General features: G+C 40.2%; 1 long non-coding RNA gene across 1 annotated transcript; it reads right to left on the reverse strand.

Moving 5' to 3' along the window:
• Window positions 1-194: 194 nt before the first annotated feature.
• On the reverse strand, window positions 195-26,153 carry LOC142359398 (uncharacterized). Its single transcript, XR_012762324.1, has 4 exons — window positions 26,067-26,153; window positions 2,271-2,363; window positions 746-862; window positions 195-428 (listed from the first exon to the last, which is right to left on the reverse strand). It is a non-coding gene; the product is annotated as an uncharacterized LOC142359398 (long non-coding RNA).

Below are 26,153 nucleotides of genomic sequence, written 5' to 3' on the forward strand. Positions count from 1 at the left end.
AGCCTCTTGCGTATACAGACAGGCAAATTAACTTCTGAAGTGTCCCAGTCAAACAGAATAGCTCTTGGTGGGAAGTGTTTAATTTATTACGTATAAATAAAAAAAACCAACATGAAACAGAGAACATCTCTTTTGTTGCTGCTTTTTAAATCTGGAAAACAAGTTGTTCTATGTTATGAAAGCTTCACTTGGACATATTTGGCAGACATTTTATGATTTAATATGTATTCTCTATGTTATACCATTCTCCTTTGAGAGTTAATGGGTAATGTGGATTTTCTGGAAGCAAGGAGACTGCTTTTTCCCTGGTGAGTGACGGGAGGCTGTGGAGTGAAAAAAGACTCCAAAGATTGCAGGATACTGCAGTAGCAATGGAGAGTCCCTGCAAGGAGATGAAAGACTGCAGCTCAAAAGAATGCTGATAAGACCTGGAAGGAGAAAAAGTGTCAGAAGCAATGGAAGAAGTCCTTTTATGAACAAGAAATGCACAGTTACCTCCAAGTTAGTCACTGAGTTGACTGAAACTAACTCTAAAGTTAAACCTGCTTGCAAAAACACAATAGGCAGGGCAAGAACTCTTTCTGAGCTCTTCTTCTACTTTGTGTTTTGTTTCTGTGCTGTCTTCCTTGGTAACTTCAAGTTTTATCATTTAAAATACAACTTCCCTGTGACATATTTTGCAAGTTATTTAAAGTTTACAAGGTTTGAAGAGCGCACTAGGAAGAAAATATTTAGGATAATTCACCTTAAAGCTCTGGCTGACATGTCATCTGTGCTTCAAGTGCCTCTCCTCATTGCTCATCTAATTCCTTATCCTCTTCAAAACACTGCTTTGAAGGTGCTGCAGCACAGCTTTTTCTCCCTGCAGGGAACCAGTTGTCACTAATATTGTCAAAATTGTACTAAAGTACCTGGATTCACCCTCCACCTTTCAGACTCGTATCCCTATAGAGTCTCAGAAATTGTTCTTATTGGTCTTCATCTCTTTACACTCTGGCCTGAAACTGAACAGATAGTTTAGGACTGGGGCGAGATCTGCTGCAGCAAAATCTGAAAATTTACAAGGAGATTTCATTAGACTACATACATACATTAAAACACTATATTTCCTTGGCAGAATCTCACAAAATTCAGGTTTTGCACTCTCAAAAGGAGTTCGTGGCTACAAATTTATTAAATCCCAGAGATTAACTTTGGATGTGATTTCAGCCAAGAAGGTTCAGAAAGGAGGAAAAGGAATAAAAGCAGATAAATTTAGCACTATATAATGTACTATTGTTTATTAGAAATGCAGAAGTTGACAGATGGGCCCCAGAAATGAAAATAAAAATAAAGAGTGGGATATAGTTCACTTCCTATAATCATCTGAAAATTGTCTGTCAGCTGTATTTGATCATTCTTTGTCAAATTAGAAACAGGCACTCCCGGTGCCACATGTAGAGGTGATTAAATTTGTGCGGTTTATAAAAAATGAATTTATGCTAGCTCAAGATTTCATGAATAAGTAAATTTGTACTATTTTTAAAAGAAAAGGGAGAGGTCATTTCATTTTTTAAACATCATTAACAGTCCAAATTTTCACAATTTACATGCTGAACCTTCCAGTGAATTCAAATGTTATGCAAGTACCTTGGTATCAGATACCAAAGCAGAAACTTTTTTTACAAAGGAGATTAATCCCTTTTTTTAATTAATTATGTTGAAGTTTTGAAATGTATACTTGTTTATACAGTTATATAACATGGGTGTATTTCAAATATAGAACCTTTTATTACATTACAGGATGTTTAAATTGCAGTCTAAACAGCAGTTTGCAGGAGGTGGGTGTGCACACCAGGTTCTTGAAATTGAAGGATGAAACATCTTGCTTCTAAGTTATCATATTGATAAATATTGGTGGTGAACAGCAGTCTCTCAAACCAGATAAAACGAACGAGTGAGGAAATATCTTTGTGGAACTTTGAGGGAAATAGTCAAGCTGGTATAAGAGAAACATCAACTCTGTTCCCCTTCCGATCAGCTACAAGATATGAGAAAATACAGATAATGTGAGAGATAGACTTGCTTTAGATCCTCCTGAGGTCCAGGTCAGAAGGCTTGTGCTTGCAGAGATTAGGAAGGGGTTCATACTGACATCATGCCCCGGGAGCCATAACACCTTCATGGACCTCCTACTTCTGGGAACTCACACTGTTCACAAAATACTAAATCATTAACATAAGAAATCAAACAGCACAGGCTTTTTAACCTTAGGTAGATTTTTTACCTACCTTTAAAATGATGTGGAGTCTGCATCTGTTGTTACCATCTTGTCAGTCTTCCTGAAAAGTGCTTATTCACACCCAGAGGTATATCAGTGTTTCCTACACAGGAGGAAGTTGCAGACAGTTAAATTTTACTTTTTAATACTTGCGATCAATGCAGTTGAACTTAAATTTAGAGTAACTTCAGATGAAAAAAAGTTACATTTTTTTTTTCATGAAGCTGAATTTTATAGGATGTCTGTTTAATATGATGGGAAGGAGAAATGGTATAGCAAGCTAGATAGAAAGGCTAACAATGTTCTCACCTTGTCTTGTCTCCCCTCTTGAAGAATCTCAGACTTATGCAAACCTGATCTATGAAATGTGCAAGATTTTGCCATTTAGATTACAGGGATTTAAGGAGTTCATGAGGTTAAATGACAGTTATTTGAATCTATATTTCTGAGAAATGTGTTGTAACTATTGTAGGCTGCTTTGCATCTCGATGGGATGGAATACCTTGTTGCTCTGAAGATGAGTTTTATATTTACTATAAGCCCCAGGTTCAAAACTAAGCAAGACTGGCCCATTTATTGTGTTCTTTCCCCTCAGCTTGTCTCTTGTTCTCTTTTTGTCTCTATGTACACCATATAAAAGATGCTAAATAGAGTTATTTGTTGTGTGTGTAAGTACTGGAAATGCAGGAATAGTCTAATAATAGGAAAAGTGTCACTTAAATTTCTTCCTCCATATTGCTCTCAGGCAGCATCCCACACGCTTGTTGCCTTACGCCCCTCACTACTTAGAAGCTGATGCAGTTTTGTAATGTTCTCTGTACATAATTTGTGAAGTGCTTTGGGATGAAAAGTACCCTCTAAATGTAGGACGTTATTATAGTGCACTTTGCTTCAATGGGGAAGCTGCATCAGGAAGATTGTTTTATTGGGTTATCTCCTAGGTAACTGTAATTCACTGTAATGATAGTGACTAGCACTCTTTAAATGGGACAGTAGTGACACAACTGCAGTTTAATGGGGGTAAAATTAGATAGTGCCAAGATTGGTAATGGTGATTAACCATGTACTAGATGGATACAAAATTATAAGCTCTGGCTTCTTAATACACATACATTTCCAATTCAATATTAGAGGTTATATTTTCCAAGAATCGCAGGAGGTTTTGCTAACAATAAGAAGTTATTGCACTATCACATTTAAGCCTCTACATTTCAATTGCATCTTAAAATATCTAAATCATTGTACTACTTCCAAGTTAAATGTCACAGGAAAATGCTTTGTTGTATATATTTTATATATATAGATGTAGCAATCACAAGGTAATTAGCACCTCAATTCAGCAAAGCAAATAAGGAAAACTTCACTTTTTATTTCTAGAGGACAATTCACACATTTGAAATTCATGTTTGCATATTATGATGAGAAGCCTGTGGATAATCAGATGCCATATTCCTCCTCCCACTGAACCACTACACCAACGCAAACTTCTACTTTCTCTCACTTGTGCATAACACCCCTTCTTTATCCCTCCTGTAACAACTCATTTTAAAAGGCCTTTAGCTGAGCAGCAATCTATCTTTGCCAACTTCACATATGATGCCTAAGAAATGGGTCACTGAAAACAGACAACAGGTTTTACCACATATTTTAAGGGATACCAGACTAAAGTCAAACAACTTGTTCCTGATTACTACTACCTGTCCCTATCAGCACCAGGGAACACAGTCTTTTGTTACCTTCCAGACTACAGCAACAGGGCAGTGTTCTGGCAACTGCTGGATTTTTTGCTATTGCTCGAAAAACATAAACATATCTAGGCAACAGAAGTAATTTGTCACCTGGCACAATGAAGAAAGATTACTGTGTGATAGTGAGGAAGCTGAGAAACATGTCAGTAAAATGTAGGCTGTTGCCACAATTGCAGCCATGCTACAGGATATACTGGCAGCTAGATGAAATAATATATACAGAGACATTTCTAACAATCATGTGACAGCATCCTGGAAAGCTTCCCATCTAGTGCAAGACTCTAATGATCCTCCTCCATATCCTGAGTGCCACACAGAACTTGAAAAATGCATTCCAGGTGCTCTCCTGGACTGTCTATTAATTCTCGTAGTTCTTTGTCTGGGGGAAAAAAAAGTGGCCCTAGAATTGGAACAAAGGTTAAATCTTATAATGGTGCTGGAGGAGTTTAAATAACCGAAGCATCTAAACCCAGTTATTTATCCACCTGTGTGCAATTCTGATTACCAGAATTTGATATTTATGACATGTAAAGACACAAGAAGAGGAAAGCAAGGTGTCTTGCAAAGAGAAGCTTACAGTAGAATTCAAATGCCCAAATTTGAAGTTTTTAAGGTTTTGAGTGTGAGCTAGTCAAATTATGTGTCCTTACAGTAAATGGAGAGAAAAGAGAAACAGGCATTTCTAGGGACAATAAATATCAGCATAAGATATTAAATAAGCATTTATATTTGTAAATTAGATTAGACAAATACCAGTATTAATCATCTCATATGATTCTACTCAGTTCAGAGGAGCCAAATCCAACACAAAATGAATTGATAAGAATACAAGCAGAATGGAAAATCTGTCTGTAACACTCAAAAATGAATGCTTTATATATATATCCTTACCAAGAATATTTAAAAAATATTAGCTGAGCTGGGGAAATAAAGTGATTATATGAAGAATTGCACAAATACACATAATTATCTGTGTTTAATAATGATGCAGAATGTATATGTACTTACATGCCTTGTCTCATTTTATTTAAAGTTTTTACAAAGAGAATGTTTCAGATCTGGGGACTCATTTATATATATAATTTATATTATATATTTATATATATATATATATATAATATATATATATATATATATTTATATATAATAAGCAGACTGTGAAGGCTTCCAGCACCTGCTGGAACTCATGTAATGTATATTTGACCTTTGTTTGCTTACATACTTGGTCTGGCTTCGGTAGAGTTAATTGTCTTTGTAGCAAACCATGTGGTGCTGTATTTTGGATCTGTGACTACAACAGTCTTGGTATAACACCAGTGTGTTGGCTATGAATGAACAGTGTTTGCACAGCATCAAAGCTTCTCCTTTTTCCCACTCCATCCCTCTGTCCCCATCCATTACCCTTCCACCAGTGAGTCGGTTTGGGGTTGGCAAAAGGCTGTGAGGAGGTATAGCTGAGACAGATGACCACAACTGGGCAAAAGGATAACCCATACCATACAACATCATGCTCAGGAATAAAAACTGAGGAAAATAAGGAAGGGGAAATGTTCATGGTTATAGCTTTTGTCTTCCCAGGCAACTGTTACGCGTGCTAAGGCTTTGCTTTCCAGGAAGGAACTAAACATTTGCCTGATGATGGGAAGTAAGGAATAAAAACCCTTCTTTGCTCTATTGGAGTGCAAGGGTCTTGATTTCTATTAAAACTATTAAACTGTCTTTATCTCTATCCTTGAGTCCTCTTGACTTCCTTCTATTTACTCCTCATCCCACAGGAGAGCGGATTGAGTGAATGGCTGTGTGGGTGTTTGGATGCTGGTTGGGGTCAAATGACCACAACTTAATATCACACTTTCTAAGAAATCTAATAAAGGAAAGAAGATTGTTTCATAAAATCTCTTTTTTGCCCCCCTGTGACAAACTTTCAGTGAAAATAAAGGTATAAATCATTGAAGCAGAATATTAACTACTGACAAGAGTCTCTGACAATATAAATTGACAGGTCTCAACAACAAATAATAAAGCTTTGCCAAGCCGTAATAGCTGAGAATCTGGCCCATTATAATCTTCTCTTAAGGAATTTGCATTGTGATTACTTTAGCCTCTATCTGAGAAACAGAGGAAGTATTTTGTGATTTGCAAGAAGACTTAATGAATTGAAGATTAAACCACTGACAGACGTTGCTTGAGATCAGAATGTTTTACCAAATTACTGTTACTCTGCTGTCACTAACTCTATAAAGAAGCAGACACTGACTTATTGCAAATATTATGTATTTCAGGGGAAAATTGGACCTAAGCTCGGGGCTCCGTTTTTGTCTGAGAATAACGCAACAAAAACATTTTTGAGGCTACATCAGGCTTTCTGAAGTAAGATGAAAAAAAAAGTCATTTTGAACCTAAGGCAGTTTTTAAATGTGCTTGATCTGATTTCATTTGTTTTATAGGAATGAACAAGGACAAATTTATCTGTAGTGGGGCCATTCTCAGTGAAAACAACAGATACAGGGCTCCAGAATGTAAGGGACCTGCCAAAGAGGATGTGGGTGAAGGTCCATTCAAGTGGTTGCCTAGGACGTATCAGTAAGCCCCATGCATTATGACTGCCTCAGTGAAGAAAAAAAGGTGGGTAATTGTCATAGGCGATTCCCTTCTGAGGGGAACAGAGGGCCCGATCTGCCGACCGGACCCGTCCCACAGGGAAGTCTGCTGCCTCCCTGGGGCCCGGGTTAGGGATGTTGCTAGGAAACTCCTTGGTCTGGTGCGGCCTTCTGATTATTACCCCCTCTTGGTAGTGCAGGTTGGCGGGGACGAGATAGCAGAGAGAAGTCCCAAGGCCGTCAAAAGGGACTTCAGGGCACTGACGTGACTGGTTGAGGGATCAGGGGCGCAGGTGGTGTTTTCCTCAATCCCGTCAGTGTCAGGGAAGAGCACTGAAAGGGGCAAAAAAGCTCACCTGATGAACAGGTGGCTCGGGGACTGGGGTCATCTGTCAAATTTTGGTTTCTTTGATCACGGGGAAGTTTACACTGCACTGGGCCTGTTGGTGACAGACAGAGTCCAGCTGTCTCAAAGGGGAAAACAGGATTCTTGGCCACGAGCTGGAGGGCTCATTGAGAGGGCTTTAAACTAGGTTTGAAGGGGGAAGGGGACACAGCCCAGCTCACTAGGGATGAGCCCAGGCTTGGCATGCCAGGGTCAGGGGTGAGATTGACAGCCCAGCTCAAGTATCTCTATACCAACGCACGTAGCATGGGCAATAAACAGGAGGAGCTGGAAGCCATTATACAGCAGGACAGCTACGACTTGGTCACCATCACGGAAACGTGGTGGGATAACTCGCATGACTGGCATGCTGTCATGGATGGCTACACACTCTTTAGGAAAGAAAGACCAAGAAGGAGAGGTGGTGGAGTTGCTCTGTATGTGAAGGAGCAACTGGAATGCATGGAGCTTTGCCCTGGGGGCAGAAGAAGCAGTTGAGAGCCTATGGGTTAGAATTAAGGGACAGCCTCATATGGGTGATGTTATTGTGGGTGTGTACTACAGGCCACCTGACCAGGAGGAGGAAGTTAATGAGGACCTCTACAGGCAGGTGCAAGCAGCCTCACAGTCACAGGCCCTGGTTCTCATGGGGGACTTCAACCACACTGACATCAGCTGGGAAGACCACACAACTAGGCATTCGCAATCCAGGAGGTTCCTGCAGAGCATCGATGATAACTTTCTGATGCAAGTGGTGGAGGAACCAACAAGGAAAGGTGCTGTGCTGGACCTTGTACTAACGAACAAGGAGGGACTGGTGGAGGATGTGAAGGTCGGAGGTAGACTCAGCTGCAGTGACCATAAAATGGTGGAGTTCAGGATCCTGTGTGAAGGAAGCAGGGCGATAAGTAGGATCAAAACCTTGGACCTCAGGAGGGCTAACTTTGGCCTCTTCAAGGAGCTACTGAGAGGAATCCCGTGGGCCAGGGCTCCCAAAGGCAGGGGGGTCCAAGAGTGCTGGTCGCTGTTGAAACATCACTACCTCCATGCTCAGGAGCGGTGCATCCCCCTGAGAAAGACATCTAGCAAAGGAGGCAGGAGACCTGCATGGTTGAACAGGGAGCTTCTAGCGGAGATCAGGTGGAAGAGAAAGGTCCATAAAGGGTGGAAAGAGGGACAGACCACTTGGGAAGAGTACAGGAATGTTCTCAAAGCATGCAGGGATGCCACGAGGAAGGCCAAGGCCCACCTGGAATTGAAGTTGGCAAGGGATGTCAAAAACAACAAGAAGGACTTCTTCAACTACACCATCAGCAAAAGGAAGAGTAGGGAAAATGTGGGGCCTCTGCTGAATGAGGCAGGTGTCCTGGTGACGGAGTATGCGGACAAGGAAGAGCTACTCAATGCATTCTTTGCTTCAGTCTTCAGTGCCAAGGCAGGCCCTCAGGAATCCCAGGCCCTGGAGGCAATAAAAGAAGCCTGGAAAAAGGATGACTTTCCCTTGGTCGAGGAGGACTGTGTGAGGAATTGCTTAGGCAATCTGGATGCGCATAAAACCATGGACCCCAAAGGAGTGCACCCACGAGTGCTGAGGGAGCTGGCGGATGTCGTTGCTGAGGCACTCTCCATCATCTTTGAGAGGTCCTGGAGAACAGGAGAGGTGCCCGAGGACTGGAGAAAGGCCAATGTCACTCCAATCTTCACAAAAGGCAAGAAGGAGGACCCAGGGAACTACAGGCCGGTCAGCCTCACCTCCATCCCGGGAAAGGTGATGGAGCAGCTGATCCTGGAGGCCATCATGAAGCAAATGGAGGAAAAGAAGGTTATCATGAGTAGTCAACACGGATTCACCAAGGGGAAACCATGCTTGACCAATCTAATAGCTTTCTATGATGACATGACTGGCTGGGTAGATGAGGGGAGAGCCATGGATGTTGTCTACCTTGACTTCAGCAAGGCTTTCGACACTGTCTCCCATAATATCCTCCTAGGGAAGCTCAGGAAGTATGGGCTAGATGAGTGGTCGGTGAGGAGGATTGAGGACTGGCTGAATGGCAGAACTCAGAGGGTTGTCATCATCGGCTCTGAGTCTAGTTGGAGACCGGTAACTAGTGGTGTCTCCCAGGGGTCAGAACTGGGTCCAGTCTTGTTCAACTTCTTCATCAATGACTTGGATGAAGAGTTAGAATGTACCCTCAGCAAGTTTGCTGATGACACAAAGCTGGGAGGACTGGTGGACACAACAGAAGGGTGTGCTGCTGTTCAGCGTGACCTGAACAGGCTGCAGTGTTGTGCAGAGGGGAACCTCATGAGGCTTAACAAGGGCAAGTGCAGGGTCCTGCACCTGGGGAGGAACAACCCCATGCACCAGTACAGGCTTGGGGCGGACCTGCTGGAGAGCAGCTCTGTGGAGAGGGACCTGGGTGTCCTTGTGGATGACAAATTCACCCTGAGCCAGCAGTGTGCCCTGGTGGCCAAGAAGGCCAATGGGATCCTGGGATGCATTAGTAAGAGTGTGGCCAGCAGTTTGAGGGAGGTTCTCCTTCCCCTCTACACTGCTCTAGTGAGGCCCCATCTGGAGTAGTCTGTCCAGTTCTGGGCTCCCCATTGCAAGAAAGATAAGGAGCTACTGGAGAGATTCCAGCGGAGGGCTACGAGGATGGTGAGGGGACTGGAGCATCTCCCCTATGAGGAAAGTCTGGGGGAGCTGGGCTTGTTTAGCCTGGAGAAGAGAAGGCTGAGAGGGCACCTTATAAATGTTTATAAATATCTGAAGGGTGGGTGTCAGGAGGATGGGGCCAAGCTCTTTTAAGTAGTGCCCAGCGACAGGGCAAGGGGAAACCGGCACAAACTGAAGCATAGGAAGTTCCTTCTGAACATTGGAAGAACTCTTTCACTCCGAGGGTGACGGAGCAATAGAACAGGCTGCTCAGGGAGGTTGTGGAGTCTCCTCTGGAGATATTCAAGACCTGCCTGGACAAGGTCCTCTACAGCCTGCTATAGGTAACCCTGCTTCGGCAGGGGTTTGGACTAGATGACCCACAGAGGTCCCTTCACAGAATTATAGAATCACAGAATCTTCAGGGTTGGAAGGGACCTCTGTGGGTCATCTAGTTGAAGTCCCTTCCAACCCCGAACGTTCTGTGATTCTGTGAAATATTATTATTATTATAGATATATTATAATTATGTTATTATTATTTCATTAATATTTGAACTAAGATTTTGTTCAGATATTGATCAGAGTTCAGGGGGAGTTAGCTTTATCTTTTTCTTTTTTTTTTTATGAGGTGATCACAAAATAAATTCCGAAATACATAATTCTGTACCTCTATGCATATGGTTCATAGAATTACATTTTTAGAATTGAGCTAATAGCTATGGTTAAAGACAAAATCATAAAGAAACAAACAGTGTAGCTCTTGATATAGTACTCTTATTTTAGGTTTTTTTCCATACTTTTCTTTGTAACTCCAAAGGGTCAAAATATTTGCTAAGTATCCTTGTGTCTTTTTACTTTAAAAAACATACAACGCATCCTGTAGCAACAACAAGTAACAGATGTGGTAAAACTATTTCACTGTAATAGTAAACTAACATCAGAGCTGTCTAGGTAAAAGCAAAAGAAGTGAACATATAGCATGATTATGCTGTTGGTTTTGTTAGTAGTCTATGCAGAAGAATAGTGTTGAACAAGAGATATGCCCTTTTTCCTAAACCAGTAACAAAAAACTCATAAAACAGAAGGCAGTGTCACAGTGAAATATACTGCTTTATGGCATCAAAACCACAGGAGGCAGAGGTGAGGGCACTATAGATCTTTGCTACTGAACACATATTGTATAGCAATCTAGCAACACAATAAATTGTAGGTGGTTTAATAACTATTGATTACCCATTGTTAATTAATACATCCACTTTATCAGCTGAAATGAAAAATTTGTCAGCTCAATGCTGTTGTCTTTGGTGGGAGACGGAATCATCATGAGTGGTTCTGCTGTCTCTTTCTAAGGGAAGCTACTGTCTCTCAGAGTGTGAGTACAACAGGCCTAAGAATTGAACTCAGCTACCTTTTACATACACATGGGAAATATAGACTTTATCAGAATATGTATATTTGGAAAGGCATTGAAATCTCCCTAGTTTCAGGTCACCTTGTCCTGTTTTTGAATCAGATGTTTTCATATCAACAGCATTATCACTTTAGTAAGCTAACACCCTAAGCACCCCCTGAAAAACCTATATATATCAACAGGAAAAGATAATCTTTATGTGAAACACACAGATGTTTCACAGAGGGTGGAAGCAGGGACAGGTGTGTTGGGAAGGGTATAGGGATGCTTCCCGGTTGCATAGGGATGAGGTCAAGAGGGCCACGGCACAGCTGGAGCTGAACTTGACAAGAGATGATAAGAATAACAAGAAGAGCTTCTACAGGTATGTCAGCCAGAAAAGGAAGATTAAAGAAAGTGTACCCTCCCGATGAACAAGAATGGCAACCTCATATCAACAGATGAGGAGCAGGCTGAGGTACTCAACAACAGTTTTGCTTCAGTCTTCACTGGCAACCTCTCTCCCCACCCCTCCCCATTTGATGGAATGAAGATGGGGACCAGGGGTGTAAAGCCCTTCCCATTGTAAGAGAAGACTAGGTTCAGGATCACCTGAGGAACCTGAAAACACATAATTCTATGGGATCTGACAAGATGCATCCCAGAGTCCTGAGGGAATTGGCTGATGTAGTTGCCAAGTCACTCTCCATGAAATTTGAAAGGCTACGGCAGTCAGGTGAAGACCCTGGTGACTGGAAGAAGGGAAACATTGTGCCTGTTTTCAAAAAGGGTAGAAAGGAGGACCCTGGGAACTACCAACCTCTGTGCCTGGCAAGACCATGGAACAGCTCCTCCTAGAAGCTATACTAAGGCACTTGGAGAACATTTGATTTGAGACAGGCAGCATTGCTTCAGCAAGAGCAAGTCCTGCCTGACCAACCATGTGGCTTTCTATGATGGTGTGACTACATTGCTGGACAAGGGGAGAACTATGTATGTGATCTATCTGGACTTCACTAAAGCCTGCGACACAGTCCCCCACAACATCCTTCTCTCTAAATTGGAGAAATATGGATTCGACAGGTGGACTGTTCGGTGACTAAGAAATTGGTTGGAAGGACTCAACCAGACGATAGCGGACGATGGCTCCATATCCAAATGGATGCCTTTGACAAGTCATGTTCTGTACTGGGACCGGTGCTGTATAACTTTTTCATCAATGGCATAGACAGCGAGGTCGAGTGCACCCTTAGCAAGTTTGCAGATGACACCAAGCGGAGTGGTGCAGCTGAGATACCAGAAGGACGGGATGCCATCCAGGGGGACCTGGACAAGCTGGAGAAGTGGGCCTGTGTGAACCTCATGAGGTTCAACAAGGCCAAGTGCAAGGTCCTACACCTGGGTTGGGGTAATCCCTGGTATCAATACAGGTTGGGGGATGAAAGGATCGAGAGCAGCCCTGCCGAGAGGGACTTGGGAGTACTGATAGACGAAAGGCTGGACATGAGCTGGCAATGTGCGCTGGCAGCCCAGAGGGCCAACCGTCTCCTGGGCTGCATCAAGAGAAGCGTGGCCAGCAGGTCGAGAGAGGTGATACTGCCCCTCTACTCTGCTCTGGTGAGACCTCACCTGGAGTACTGCATTCAGCTCTGGAGCCCTCAGCACAAGAAGGACATGGAACTGTTGGAGCGGGTCCAAAGAAGGGCTACAAAAATGATGTGAGGGCTGGAGCACCTCTCTTATGAGGACAGGCTGAGAGAGTTGGGCTTGTTCAGCCTGGTGAAGAGAAGGCTGTGGGGAGACCTCATTGCAGCCTTTCAGTGCTTAAAGGGAGCCTATAGGAAAGATGGGGACAATCTTTTTAGTAGAGACAACAGTGACAGGACGAGGGGTAATGGTTTTAAACTAAAACAGGGTAGGTTTAGGCTAGATATAAGAAAGCGATTCTTTACAAAGAGGGTTGTGAAACACTGGAACGGTTTGCCAGAGAGGTAGTGGAGGCCCCATCCCTGGAAACATTCAAGACCAGGTTGGACAGGGCTCTGAGCAACCTGATCTAGTTAGCGGCGTCCCTGCTCGCTCGGGGGGGGCTTTGGACTAGATGACCTCTAGGGGTCGCTTCTGACCCAAAACTTTGTATGATTCTATGATTCTATGAAGAAGTCTATAAGTCACTTCATCATGAGGCACAGGGCTGTGTTAGCCTAGGCAGTCCTGTGTCAAGATATTGGCACAGCTTCAGCTCTGTTTGACAGGTTTTGTAGCTGGGTTACCAGGAGTGAGAAGTCAGGGATGAAAAGGTATAGATCTTTTTAAATAATTCATCCACACAGCTAAGATAGGTCGGATAAATAAATCATGTAAACTATACTTCAGCTTATTCCACAAATAATGGAAAAGAGAAAAAGGAACCAGATTCTTAAGGATTCATATCTTGTCCTTAGGTCTTCCTAAAAGCCATCTGGTGTGAGCCTATAAACTAAAATGAAAACTGACTTTTTTTGCAAGGATGAACACAAGTTAAATTCGCTTGAAGTGCTGAAATCTTTTTCTTAAGGTGAATTTTTGCCAATAGTATATTTTGTTTTGATCTGGTTTTGCAATACTACTTTGACTTGAACCCAAATACTATCAATTGATCACTACTGCTGAAAGTCTGCTGTGGAAGCAAAGTAAGCCAGTTCTAAACACAGAAAATAAAAGTGGACTGTCTACCCAGGCTCAATATGAACAGTTAGGAGCAAAGTGATATGTTTGATTCTTATGTCAGTAAAGTAATGACAAGTTTTCTAGTATTCTGTTTTTTACTTGGAAGTGCAGAAGTATTTGAAGGAGTTATTTAAACTGGTGTGCATTCTTAAGTATACAGAAAAAAAGCCTTTTCGTGGGACTAGTGGTATTGCTTTTCCTTCCGTTTGCTTCTGGTCCTGGGCAGCATTCTGTAGCTGACTCTACTTGAGCGGGGAGGGGAGTAGATATCAACTTCAGTGATACTGTGATTCTGTGAACAGTCTAAATATTTGGTCTCTGGTGGACAGTACTATCAGCAAAGGGGAATTGCACCAGTCACACATAAAATATGCATTTTAATTTAGGGAAAATTTAAGAAAAATTCATAACTGGAGAGAGCGACCTAATAATGAAAGTGTTGGCAGTGGATGCTAACAGCAGAGTTGGTTTGTTGTATAGACTTAAAGCATGTTTAGCTACTATACATAGTCTATCTAAAGCAGCTATAAAGTATATCAATGACAACAGTTTTGGTTCTATTTTGTTTTGTTTTTTTCACTGAAAGAAATTTGAACAAGAAAATGAAAGTGCATTTTCATGTGCTTTCTTGAATTGGAGCTTAGGTAGGGTGAAAAATGTGGGGTAAGAAATATTGAATGAAGGACAGGCAAGTTAACATTTTGTCAATTCTCTCTCCCCTCAGTGGTGTGGGAATAGTTAAAGAAATGTTCATAGCTCATTCTTAGATATATTCTTGAGAGATTAAGAATCTTTTTCTATTTAAATCATGTTGTGTCTGTTGCAAGATATGTTGAATGTTATTTCCCTGAAGAATAATCTGAAAATAAATATACTAATAATATCCTGTAGGGAAAAAAAATAGAAAAGAGATGGATAATAATGAACTAAAGAAATGCACATGGATAAAATGTGTCCTTTGTTAATTATAAATTTTTTAAATGAATAGGTCTAATTCAGATAGGAAATCAGACACTATTTAGAAGGTGTTCTCAAATGAAAAATGTTTTAACTGAAAACAATAATTAAATTAATCTAATACAAAAATATCTAAAATATATTTTTGTTTTCTATAATTATCTGGAGATCATCTTCATACTGTTCATAGGCTGAAATAATTATTGTTAAATCAAGCAGTTAAACTAATACTCTAAATCACCTAGATAATTCCTCTGGAAAATAGAAAATCTTTTATGTCATTGTGTATACTAAAATATTAGACTACCTTTTTCCATACATGGTTATTAAATAATCTTGCAGCTACATGATCTCACTACCTGCACGAATCTCTCCATGAGTACTACTTTGAGGATTTTTACTACATATGCATCAGTAATACAAAACAAAAACAAAAAAAGAAAAAGCTTTCTATATTATATAGATGATTCTGTTATCATTATTATTTATACAATGATTTGTGCTATTTTTATAGTAGTCTTACATTATGGACTGTCTCTGGAGACACTAGGTTTTTTTTTCTGATTCTATTGAATAAAAGATAATGTGTGTCAGGATTTTGCATCTGTGGTTCTAGAGTACTGCAGTCTAATAGTGAATGACTTTCTCTATAAAACATTTCCACATTCTGCTGCTATCTTCTTACGTTTCTTAACTCCGATTGAAGTGCTATGCTGCATACTGAGACTGATGTCTAAGAATCTTGATTATTCTAAAACATACAGTGCTACACAATTTAGAGCTTCCACACACTTGTTGCTTTGTTTCAGATAATACCTAAATATGGAGCTCTTCATTTACCAGTGTAATAGATTCTGTGCAGTTCAGGGCGGGGAGATAGAACAGAAATTTCTTTTATTGATCAAAACATAACTGTGTTGCAGATTTAGTAATCCCTTTAGATGTGAATTATTCAGCAAAAATGATCAATGACAAACATCATTGGAGTTAGACATTCCAAAAGAAAGATTAACTTCTAAGCTCGTGTGAATCAGTTGTCGTCATAACTTATTATGTAATAATGTGTCATTGGAAATGGAAAATATTCTGAACAACGTGTGGTAAATTTGCAGTTCCTCTTCTTGATAATAGAAATATTACAAAGGTGCAGCTGACAATAGTTTAAAAAGCAAAGCATTCAGCACTTGACCTATTTTGTTTTATTTTACTTAACAGTCCTGAACTACGTTGCTATAACACTATAGAAGAAGGTACAGGAGGAAAAAATGTTGGTGGGCTTTTATATATATTTATCAATAACTGTTTCAGAAGACCAAGTCCATCTAAAATTCTACCAATATAGATGTATACTGACTATCTTTTCAGATTTAGCAGGAACAATTTTAGTTTAATATAGTGTCCCAAAGTGACAGCACAATTTAAAATCAATGCAAAATTAGGATATTTGGTACACCTAGGTCAGGCTTTGCCTCTGTTCCAAGAAAGAAAGGAAGAAAGGAAGAAAGGAAGAAAGGAAGGAAGAAAGGAAGGAAGAAAGGAAGGAAGAAAGGAAGGAAGAAAGAAAGGAAGAAAGGAAGAAAGGAAGAAAGGAAGAAAGGAAGAAAGAAAGGAAGAAAGGAAGAAAGGAAGAAAGGAAGAAAGAACGAAAGGAAGAAAGAACGAAAGGAAGAACGAAAGGAAGAAAGAAAGGAAGAAAGAAAGAAAGAAAGGAAAGAAAGAAAGAAAGAAAGAAAGAAAGAAAGAAAGAAAGAAAGAAAGAAAGAAAGAAAGAAAGAAAGAAAGAAAGAAAGAAAGAAAGAAAGAGAAAGAAAAAGAAAGAAAGAAAGAAAGAAAGAAAGAAAGAAAGAAAGAAAGAAAGAAAGAAAGAAAGAAAGAAAGAAAGGAAGAAAGGAAGAAAGGAAGAAAGGAAGAAAGGAAGGAAGAAAGGAAGAAAGGAAGAAAGGAAGAAAGGAAGAAAGGAAGGAAGAAAGGAAGAAAGGAAGAAAGGAAGAAGGAAAGAAGGAAAGAAGGAAAGAAAGAAAGAAAGAAAGAAAGAAAGAAAGAAAGAAAGAAAGAAAGAAAGAAAGAAAGAGAGAGAGAGAAAGAAAGAAAGAAAGAAAGAAAGAAAGAAAGAAAGAAAGAAAGAAAGAAAGAAAGAAAGAAAGAAAGAAAGAAAGAAAGAAAGAAAGAAAGAAAGAAAGAAAGAAAGAAAGAAAGAAAGAAAGAAAGAAAGAAAGAAAGAAAGAAAGAAAGAAAGAAAGAAAGAAAGAAAGAAAGAAAGAAAGAAAGAAAGAAAGAAAGAAAGAAAGAAAGAAAGAAAGAAAGAAAGAAAGAAAGAAAGAAAGAAAGAAAGAAAGAAAGAAAGAAAGGAAAGAAAGAAAGAAAGAAGGAAGGCAGGTCCTTGCTTTGCCCCTTTAGAATTAAAACCTTGTTTTGTAGTCATTTCTGATGTGAAACTGGTTTAGTCCAGCTCATTATGCTACCAGCTGGAACACCCTATTTCGTTAGAGGAGCATAGAAAATTGAGGCTGATGCAGTGAAGAATTGAGGTTAATATCCATAAATCATTCCACTTCTACTTTGTGCTGTACTGCCTGGTGCAGAATTCATGTTCACTATGCAAGCAGTTGTTAACATGTCATCTTAGTAGTAGTGCATGATAAGATATTAACCTGCTTTTCTTGTGGCAGGGTGGACAATGTTTTAATTCAGATACTGTAGTGCAAACATGGAAGAAGTAATCACAGATTTAGTTACGCCCAGGATTCACATTAAAAAAAAGAAAAAAAAAGTTGAAATTACTCAGTACTGAGAATACCTCTTCTAATACTCTTTATTTACCTTTGTATTTTTATTTGGGGTAGTAGGATGGCCGTCTCAGATGTCCTGTGAAGAGTGTCATATATGTAATTCTAGGAAGTAGCCAAAGGCAAAATTCTCCAACTGTGCCCCATTTGCTCCACAGAGCTATCAATTATTGCAGGTCTATAACAAATACAAGTGAGAATTGATCTATTCTGGAAAATATATATGTAAACAGAAACCAACCCATAGTGGGGCACTTGTAATACTTTTGATCAGATGATGTGATAAACCTGATGTCTGTTTTACACAGCGGTGAAAACATGCAAAGTGGAAAGGTGATATATGGCTACCTTTGGTTATTACTCAAACACACCTACTTAATGCAAGTCAGTTAGCTTGGAAATCAAATATACTTTGTCATGGAGCTTCATCAGATATTTTGGCTGGGATAGAGTTACTTTTCTTCACAGTAGCATGTATGGTGCTGTGTTTTAGGTGTGTGAAGAAAACAGTGTTGATGATACACCAATGTTTTCATTATTGCTGAAGAGTGCTTGCACAGCATCATGTTTGTCATGTCAACCCCCTACTGAGGTGGTAAGTAGTTGGGACTGGCCAGGAAGCTGGAAGGGGACATAGCTGGGTTAGCTGACTCCAACTAACCACAGTCAGTTGACCCAAATTCCATACCACATGAAGTTGTGCTCAGCAGTAAAGCTAGAGGCGAAGAAGGAGGAAAGTGGGGACATTTGGAGTTATGGCATCTTTCTGCCCAAGTAAATGTTGCATATAATGAAGCCCTGCTTTTCTTGGAAATGGCTAAACATGTGCCTGACAACAGGAAGTAGTTAATTATTTTGCTTTGCTGGCAAGTGCAGCTTTTGGTCTAACCTCTTAAAAATACTTCAACCCCTGTGTTTACTCCCTTTTACCCTTCCTATTCTATTCCACATCCCAAAGAGGGGAGTGGGCAAGTAACTGTGTGGAGATTAGCTGCCTACTGGGGTTGAAGCACAGCACGCTCCAAAAAAGAGGTAATTAAGTCCTTAATGCTTCAGTCTCTTACATGCGTGAAAAGAAAATAGTATGTGGAAGTCATCTCTTCACTGCTACAGACTGTAAGACAAACTCCTCTACAGCACACCAGCAAGGACATAGATTTCAGTTGCTATAGTTAAACTTCTCTCCATGCAGTTACCTTATTTGAGATTGGAAATACCATCACTGTGCCTCTAGAACAAAATAAAAACGTAACTGTTCATGGGAAAATTATGCTTTCAGTACTTGTAATTAATTGAAATAATCACTGTGAATGTACAGTGAAGTTTAAATATTAACAAACCTGACCAGGAGGAGGAAATTGATGAGGCCTTCTACAGGCAGGTGCAAGCAGCTTCACAATCACAGGCCCTGGTTCTCATGGGGGACTTCAACCACACTGACATCAGCTGGGAAGATCACACAGCTAGGCATTCGCAATCCAGGAGGTTCCTGCAGAGCATCGATGATAACTTTCTGATGCAAGTGGTGGAGGAACCAACAAGGAAAGGTGCTGTGCTGGACCTTGTATTAACAAACAAGGAGGGACTGGTGGAGGATGTGGAGGTCGGAGGTAGACTCGGCTGCAGTGACCACGAAATTGTCGAGTTCGGGATCCTGTGTGAAGGAAGCAGGGCGATAAGTAGGATCAAAACCTTGGACCTCAGGAGGGCTAACTTTGGCCTCTTCAAGGAGCTACTGAGAGGAATCCCGTGGGCCAGGGCTCCCAAAGGCAGGGGGGTCCAAGAGTGCTGGTCGCTCTTTAAATTTCACTTCCTCCATGCTCAGGAGTGGTGCATTGCCCTGAGAAAGAAATCGAGCAAAGGAAGCAGGAGACCTGCATGGTTGAACAGGGAGCTTCTAGCGGAGATCAGGTGGAAGAGAAAGGTCCATGGAATGTGGAAAGAGGGGCGGGCCACATGGAAAGAGTACAGGAATGTGGTCAGAGCGTGCAGGGATGCGACGGGGAAGGCCAAGGCCCACCCGGAATTGAAGCTGGCAAGGGATGTCAAAAACAACAAGAAGGACTTCTTCAACTACATCAGCAGCAAAAGGAAGGCTAGGAACAATGTGGGGCCACTGCTGAATGAGGCGGGTGTCCTGGTGACGGAGTATGCGGACAAGGCATAGCTACTCAATACCTTCTTTGCTTCAGCCTTCAGTGCCAAGGCAGGACATCAGGAATCTCAGGCCCCGAAGATAAGAGAGGAAGCCTGAAGAGAGGATGACTTTCCCTTGGTCGAGGAGGACTGTGTGAGGGATCGCTTAAGATTTCTGGACGTCCACAAATCCATGGGCCCTGAAGGAATACACAAATGAGTGCTGAGGGAGCTGGCGGATGTCAGTGCTGAGCCACTCTCCATCGTCTTTGAGAGGTCCTGGAGGACAGGAGAGGTGCCCGAGGACTGGAGAAAGGCCAATGTCACTCCAATCTTCAAAAGGGGCAAGAAGGAGGACCCAGGGAACTACAGGCCGGTCAGCATCACCTCCATCCCGGGAAAGGTGATGGAGCAGCTTACCCTGGAGGTCATCAACAAGCAAATGGAGGAAAAGAAGGTTATCAGGAGTAGTCAGCATGGATTCACCAAGGGGAAATCATGCCTGACCAATCTAATAGCTTTCTAGAATGGCATGACTGGCTGTGTAGATGAGGGGAGAGCCATGGATGTTGTCTACCTTGACTTCAGCAAGGCTTTTGACACAGTCTCCCATAATATCCTCCTAGGGAAGCTGAGGAAGTGTGGGCTGGATGAGTGGTAGGTGAGGTGGACTGAGAACTGGATGAATGGCAGAACTCAGAGCGTTTTCATCAGTGGTGCTGAGTCTAGTTGGAGACCAGTAACTAGTGGTGTCCCCCAGGGGTCAGTACTGGGCCCAGCCTTGTTCAACTTCTTCATCAACGACCTGGATGAAGAGTTAGAATGTACCCTCAGCAAGTTTGCTGATGACACCAAACTGGAAGCTGTGGTAGACACAACAGAAGGCTGTGCTGCCATTCAGCGTGACCTGAATAGGCTGGAAAGTTGGGCAGAGAGGAACCTGATGAGGTTCGACAAAAGACAAGTGCAGGGTCCTGCACCTGGGGAGGAGCAACCCCATGCACCAGTACAGGCTTGGGGCTGCCATGCTGGAGAGCAGCTCTGCAGAGATGGACCTGAGTGTCCTGGTGGATGACAAATTCACCCTGAGCCAGCAGTGTGCCCTGGCTGCCAAGAAGGCCAATGGCATCCTGGGGTGCATTAGGAGGAGTGTGGCCAGCAGGTCGAGGGAGGTTCTCCTCCCCCTCTACTCTGCCCTAGTGAGGCCCCATCTGGAGTAGTCTGTCCAGTTCTGGGCTCCCCAGTTCAAGAAAGATGAAGAGCTACTGGAGAGAGTCCAGCGGAGGGCTACAAGGATGGTGAGGGGACTGGAACATCTCTCCTAAGAGGAGAGGCTGAGGAAGCTGGGCTTGTTCAGCCTGAAGAAGAGAAGGCTGCGAGGGGACCTAATATATACTTACAAATACCTGGAGGGTGGGTGTCAGGAGGATGGGGCCAAGGTCTTTTCAGTAGTGCCCAGTGACAGGACAAGGGGCAATGGGCACAAACTGAAGCACAGGAAGTTCCATCTGAACATGAGGAAGAACTTCTTCCCTCTGAGGGTGATGGAGCCCTGGAACAGGCTGCCCAGGGAGGTTGTGGAGTCTCCTTCTCTGGAGATATTCAAGACCCGCCTGGAGAAGGTCCTGTGCAGCCTACTTTAGGACACCGTGCTTCAGCAGGGGAGCTGGACTAGATGACCCATCGAGGTCCCTTCCAACCCCTACCATTCTGTGATTCTGTGATTCTGTAAAAGTGGTGACAAAGTGGAATAATTGCTGAGTGCTAAAACTAGAGTCACAAATTTGGTGGCTTGAATAATTCATTGTGGAAATGTTATGGATAAAAGTAGCAAACTTTGAACTTAGTCATTCAAATATGTGACAACAGTTATAATAATGTTACTGTATTAACATTTCAGACAGGTCACTGACTGGAGTACATGGGAAATCCATTTCGGATTTCAGACCCACAATCATAGAACTCTGTGTTTATCATTACCAGTTGTAAACACCTATTGAAATTATCATAATGTAGTGAAATACTATTTCTGGTACTCCTAGTTGAAATGGCAATACCACATTATATGAATAACATGTTAGCATAACCGTTAATTCTACACTACACTTCACTATCTGTGAAAGACCAGAAGAGGTTATTTCTCTGCTGGGCTTAGCTAGAAAATTTTGTGTTTGGACCATTAAAATGGGCTGTAATAATGCCTCAGGGTACATCAAAATGCATAACAAAATCACTGCCCACTTTTTTGTTGCCATTGGAATTACACAGTAGAGGCAGTTTTCTTGTATTCAGAAGCAGGAGTTGTAATTTCACAAAGTCTTCGTATGATCCTACTGCTTCTAAGAGATGCATTGTCTCAGAACAATTATACTTAAATTTAAACATAAGAATAACCTAATTGATTTCATTACTTGCTGAAACAGGCCTGACTGGGATAGTTGGGATGATGTTCTCATTGTTTTAATAATTTCTTAAACTACTGAATGGAAGAGTCTACGTACTTATCCACAATATCAAGTTTTAGACAAGAATATTTTTAAACCCTTTGAAGGTACAAAGTTTTAAGCATGATGAGGAATATTTTTCTGACCTGAAACTTTTATTGACACCTACAATTTATTTGCTTTTTAAAATATATACACCACACCTATTCTTACTGTACTTCTACATTTGAGTTGATAGGATAAAATAGTTTCACTGAACCTAGTCATTTTTAAATTACGTATATTCCCTTTGAGTTAAGGGAGAGCTTATGTACCTTATTTATTCTAGTTTTATCTGCAATAAATATGAGAATAACAAATTCTAAATTTAATACAAGTATAATATATTCTTCACGTATTCTGTAATATAAAATTCATCAAAGCATCCTTCTTTCAAGCATGAAATTCACTTAAATCAATGTCAATAAAGTAACCTTTGATGTCAGGTGTAATACAAGTAATGTGTATAAAACTGAAATTTAACTTTTTATTTAATGTTCTGAGGTACGCAGTATAATAAAAAGTTACCTTAGGGAAGGAAATAAATCCATGGTTTGCAATCACATTGAACTCTAAACCTAGTCAAAGTCTGTAGTAACAAATTAGAGAAATGCAATTACAGGAAAGTTAGATTAAATCTCATTTTACCCTGTATATAGTCTCTTACGACATTTCAGAAAAATTATCATCACCTTTCTCAGACTGTCTGTTACTCATATCTGGAACATAATCGTTTTCTTTTTAAGTGAGCTTTTTTTCAAAGTACTGTTTATACCAGGAATTTGATAAAATTTTGCCCATAAAGCACACTTTAGAGTTTTAGAAATTTCATCTACCGTCAGATTTATAATACTTAGTTTTATATTAGGAATGTGGATTTATATAGTACATAATTTCTGAAAAATAAGGAAAGAAAACTGATGGTAGATTTTAAACAGAAGATGGACCAGTTTATGTATCAGTGAGATGGACCAGTTTATACATCAGTAAGATTTCCTTTATTAAATCATGAAAGAAATATCTTTAATTCTGTTAGATCAACATTACTCTATCAATAATTCATATTCAATACATAATGGAATAAAACTGAAGTGCTTAAAAAGGTCAGGGCAGGTAGCAAACACTGGATTGACGCAGCTCTGCTGATAGTCAGCATTCAACACCTGTGATAGTCCGTAAAAATCATTTGGATTTGATCTTATTTAATTTGGTTTGTCTGCTTAGGCTTCAACTATGCTAGGTTCTCGTTGCTGTTGCAAATATTGTTTTAAGGTATAGTTAAGTCTAGATATTCCAATTATGCAGTGATGTAGTATATTATGTGTGTTACCAAAACAAACGACCAGTGACTACCAGAATGTTGAAAGTTAAAAAAAACAAAAAGTCTTTTGAAGTGAATCAAACTCGCTATATTAAAAACACATTAACAAATACATAATACCATTTTTGATCATCCTGTGCTTTACTAATTACACACAGCTGTATTTATTTTATCAGTATATTTAGATAAAATAAATGAAGGGATCTAAAATAACAGCTGGAGGCCTGGATGTGTATGTTAGAGCATACAAAATTACATTATCCATGTATCTCTCTGTAACTGAATTCCATCCTTAGCTCACATGCAGACACATTGTCACATAAATTTAGATATATATCTGAATCCCACCACTGATAAACATGCTAGATATTTTACGTCTATAATCACTTATATTCCTTAGAAATTAATTGGTTAGAACTGGCGTTGTGGACCAATTCAGCTCAACTAAAACCTTAGTTTACTTCTGGAAATGTCATTTTCTGTTGGTTAAGTATTTATAGGTGATTAAAGTTAGCTGGGACTGTAAAGCCCTGGTACAAGTGATCATTATGGATCCCAATATGAAAGACACTGAGATTTTATGAGTATTGATTAAAATATCATTTATAGGAGATAGCACAAAAAGGAAAAAAAGGGATAATATAGATAGTTTTGCATCCCTTCACATGCTGAGAACCGCAAGTACTGCAGTACTGAATGAAACCCAATCAGGTCATGGCATGCAAATCAGATCCCATCCAGGGAGAGGTTCACGAGCATTTTAGTCTTTAAAGATTTTATAGGGTTCTCTTAGAGGCTAACCACTCTATTCAGTATTTCTACTGTCAAAAAACCTATATTATATGAACACTTGCCGTTTCACTTTGAGATAAGATGAGACATGCAGGTGGTGTTTTGCCCGGATGCCAAGTGTGAGTCACATACAGATTTCTCTGTTGCAGCCAGCAAAGTTCATCCACTGGCCAGAAGAGAAGAGCAATGCAGCACATGCCTGTGCCTACTCCAGTTGATTGTATACAGAGCACTAACTCCTTGATGTGCTATAGTCTGGTTAGGACCACTACGGAGGAGAATCTAATGACTATCAATTAAATTCTTCTTCTTCTTTTCTACACATCTTTCTTTTTATTTTAAGACTATTTAACATTTTATTTCACTGCAAGTACTGCTCTGTTTTCATTTTTTAAGCAGTCACGACTGCTCATCAAACAGTAGTTCTGCAGACTTTAGTCATTTCCTTTATTTTTCTTTTTTATCTCTGAGTCCTGAAGAAAATAAGAATGGACATTCATGAAAAACTCTAAAACCAGCCACTTCTAAAAATGATTCTGCCACAGACATTTTTTTTCCAATGTGTTTATACAATTTCTTTAATCATGATGCTCTGTTCTTTTTCTCTCTTTCCAGACTTGCCTATCTTAAGCTACATGCAGTTCTTTTCTTAGAATCTATAACAACTGAGGTGGCAGTGGTATTAAAAACAGCCTCACTCACTGTATAAATGTAATTAATTTCTATAATGTTATCCATGTCATGCACTGAATTAAAACCGAATTTATTGCAAGGTTCATAGTTTAAAATTCTGTGATGCATACGTAAGGACTAATAAAGATTGAAATTGTAGAAAGTCAGACATACTAGAATAACCAGAACAGTCAAATGAGTGCCATGCTTGTTTAAACTAAAAATGCTCATTAACTGCACTGCTGTTCCTTTCAATATATATCTATTTATACTTATTTAATTATCTCCAAGGTATGATTTTTCTCAGTTGAAGCATGCTTCTTACCTCACCCAGCACCTGGATCTGAAGTTCTGTCATCCTAACAGAGTGATCTGATCTCTGGACTGTTGTCTTTTTATAGTGAAAGTGTGGCTCTTCTATGTTTTCTGTACAGCAATAACCAATAAAGGACTCCTTTGTCCCCCTTACATACACTTTCATGAACCACTAGTCCAAATAATCAAAGGTCATAATATTGAAAAATAATTCTTGAAATCTCAGTTTCTTGTACATGCTACTGTTTACCATTTGAGCTAGTATACAAGTAGTCAGTGCACTCATTGCTAACAGGCACTGCATTACTTTCTACGGTGCTGACGCACTGAGAAGTGTCATTAACAGTGAATTCTAACCATTAGTAAAAAATTACTGAAAATAACACCCAGCCTCTGATTTTCCACCAGAAACTAAGAGGTTTCTTGTCACCTCTCTATGATTTTCAGAAAGAATTGATAGCAGTTCAATAGCCTTTGAGATGAAGGAATACAGACATTCCAGGCCAGGTGGATTGTACTCCCTCAACATCTTCTTATCAAATTATAAATTAACAAAGTCTTTATCGTTCTGGAATTCTGCATACCCTTCTCATTTATTTTTCCTTGTTAAATACTGATTTAATAAAGCAGTTCATTAGCTCAGCTATTTCATAAACACATTGATTTTATATCCCTCCTCATTTCTTACAGGTGTATTACCTCTTTAACATTTTTATCTTGATACAAATAAATATTTATTTGACTTCTACTAACCTTGTGACCCTCCCACACTGGGCTTTTTTTGGCCACTTCTACTAAGAGACTATGTGAATAGGTTATGCATAAATTAAAAGAAAAATCTAATTACTTACTGGCTATATACGTAGTTGGGACTAATGAGCTAGAAGGTTCAGCACTGTTATGCTTACCAACCCAGTGAGATCTATGGTGACTCTTTA

This window comes from Opisthocomus hoazin, unplaced genomic scaffold (assembly GCF_030867145.1).
Source record: "Opisthocomus hoazin isolate bOpiHoa1 unplaced genomic scaffold, bOpiHoa1.hap1 HAP1_SCAFFOLD_365, whole genome shotgun sequence".
In the NCBI taxonomy this organism is placed as follows: Eukaryota; Metazoa; Chordata; class Aves; order Opisthocomiformes; family Opisthocomidae; genus Opisthocomus; species Opisthocomus hoazin.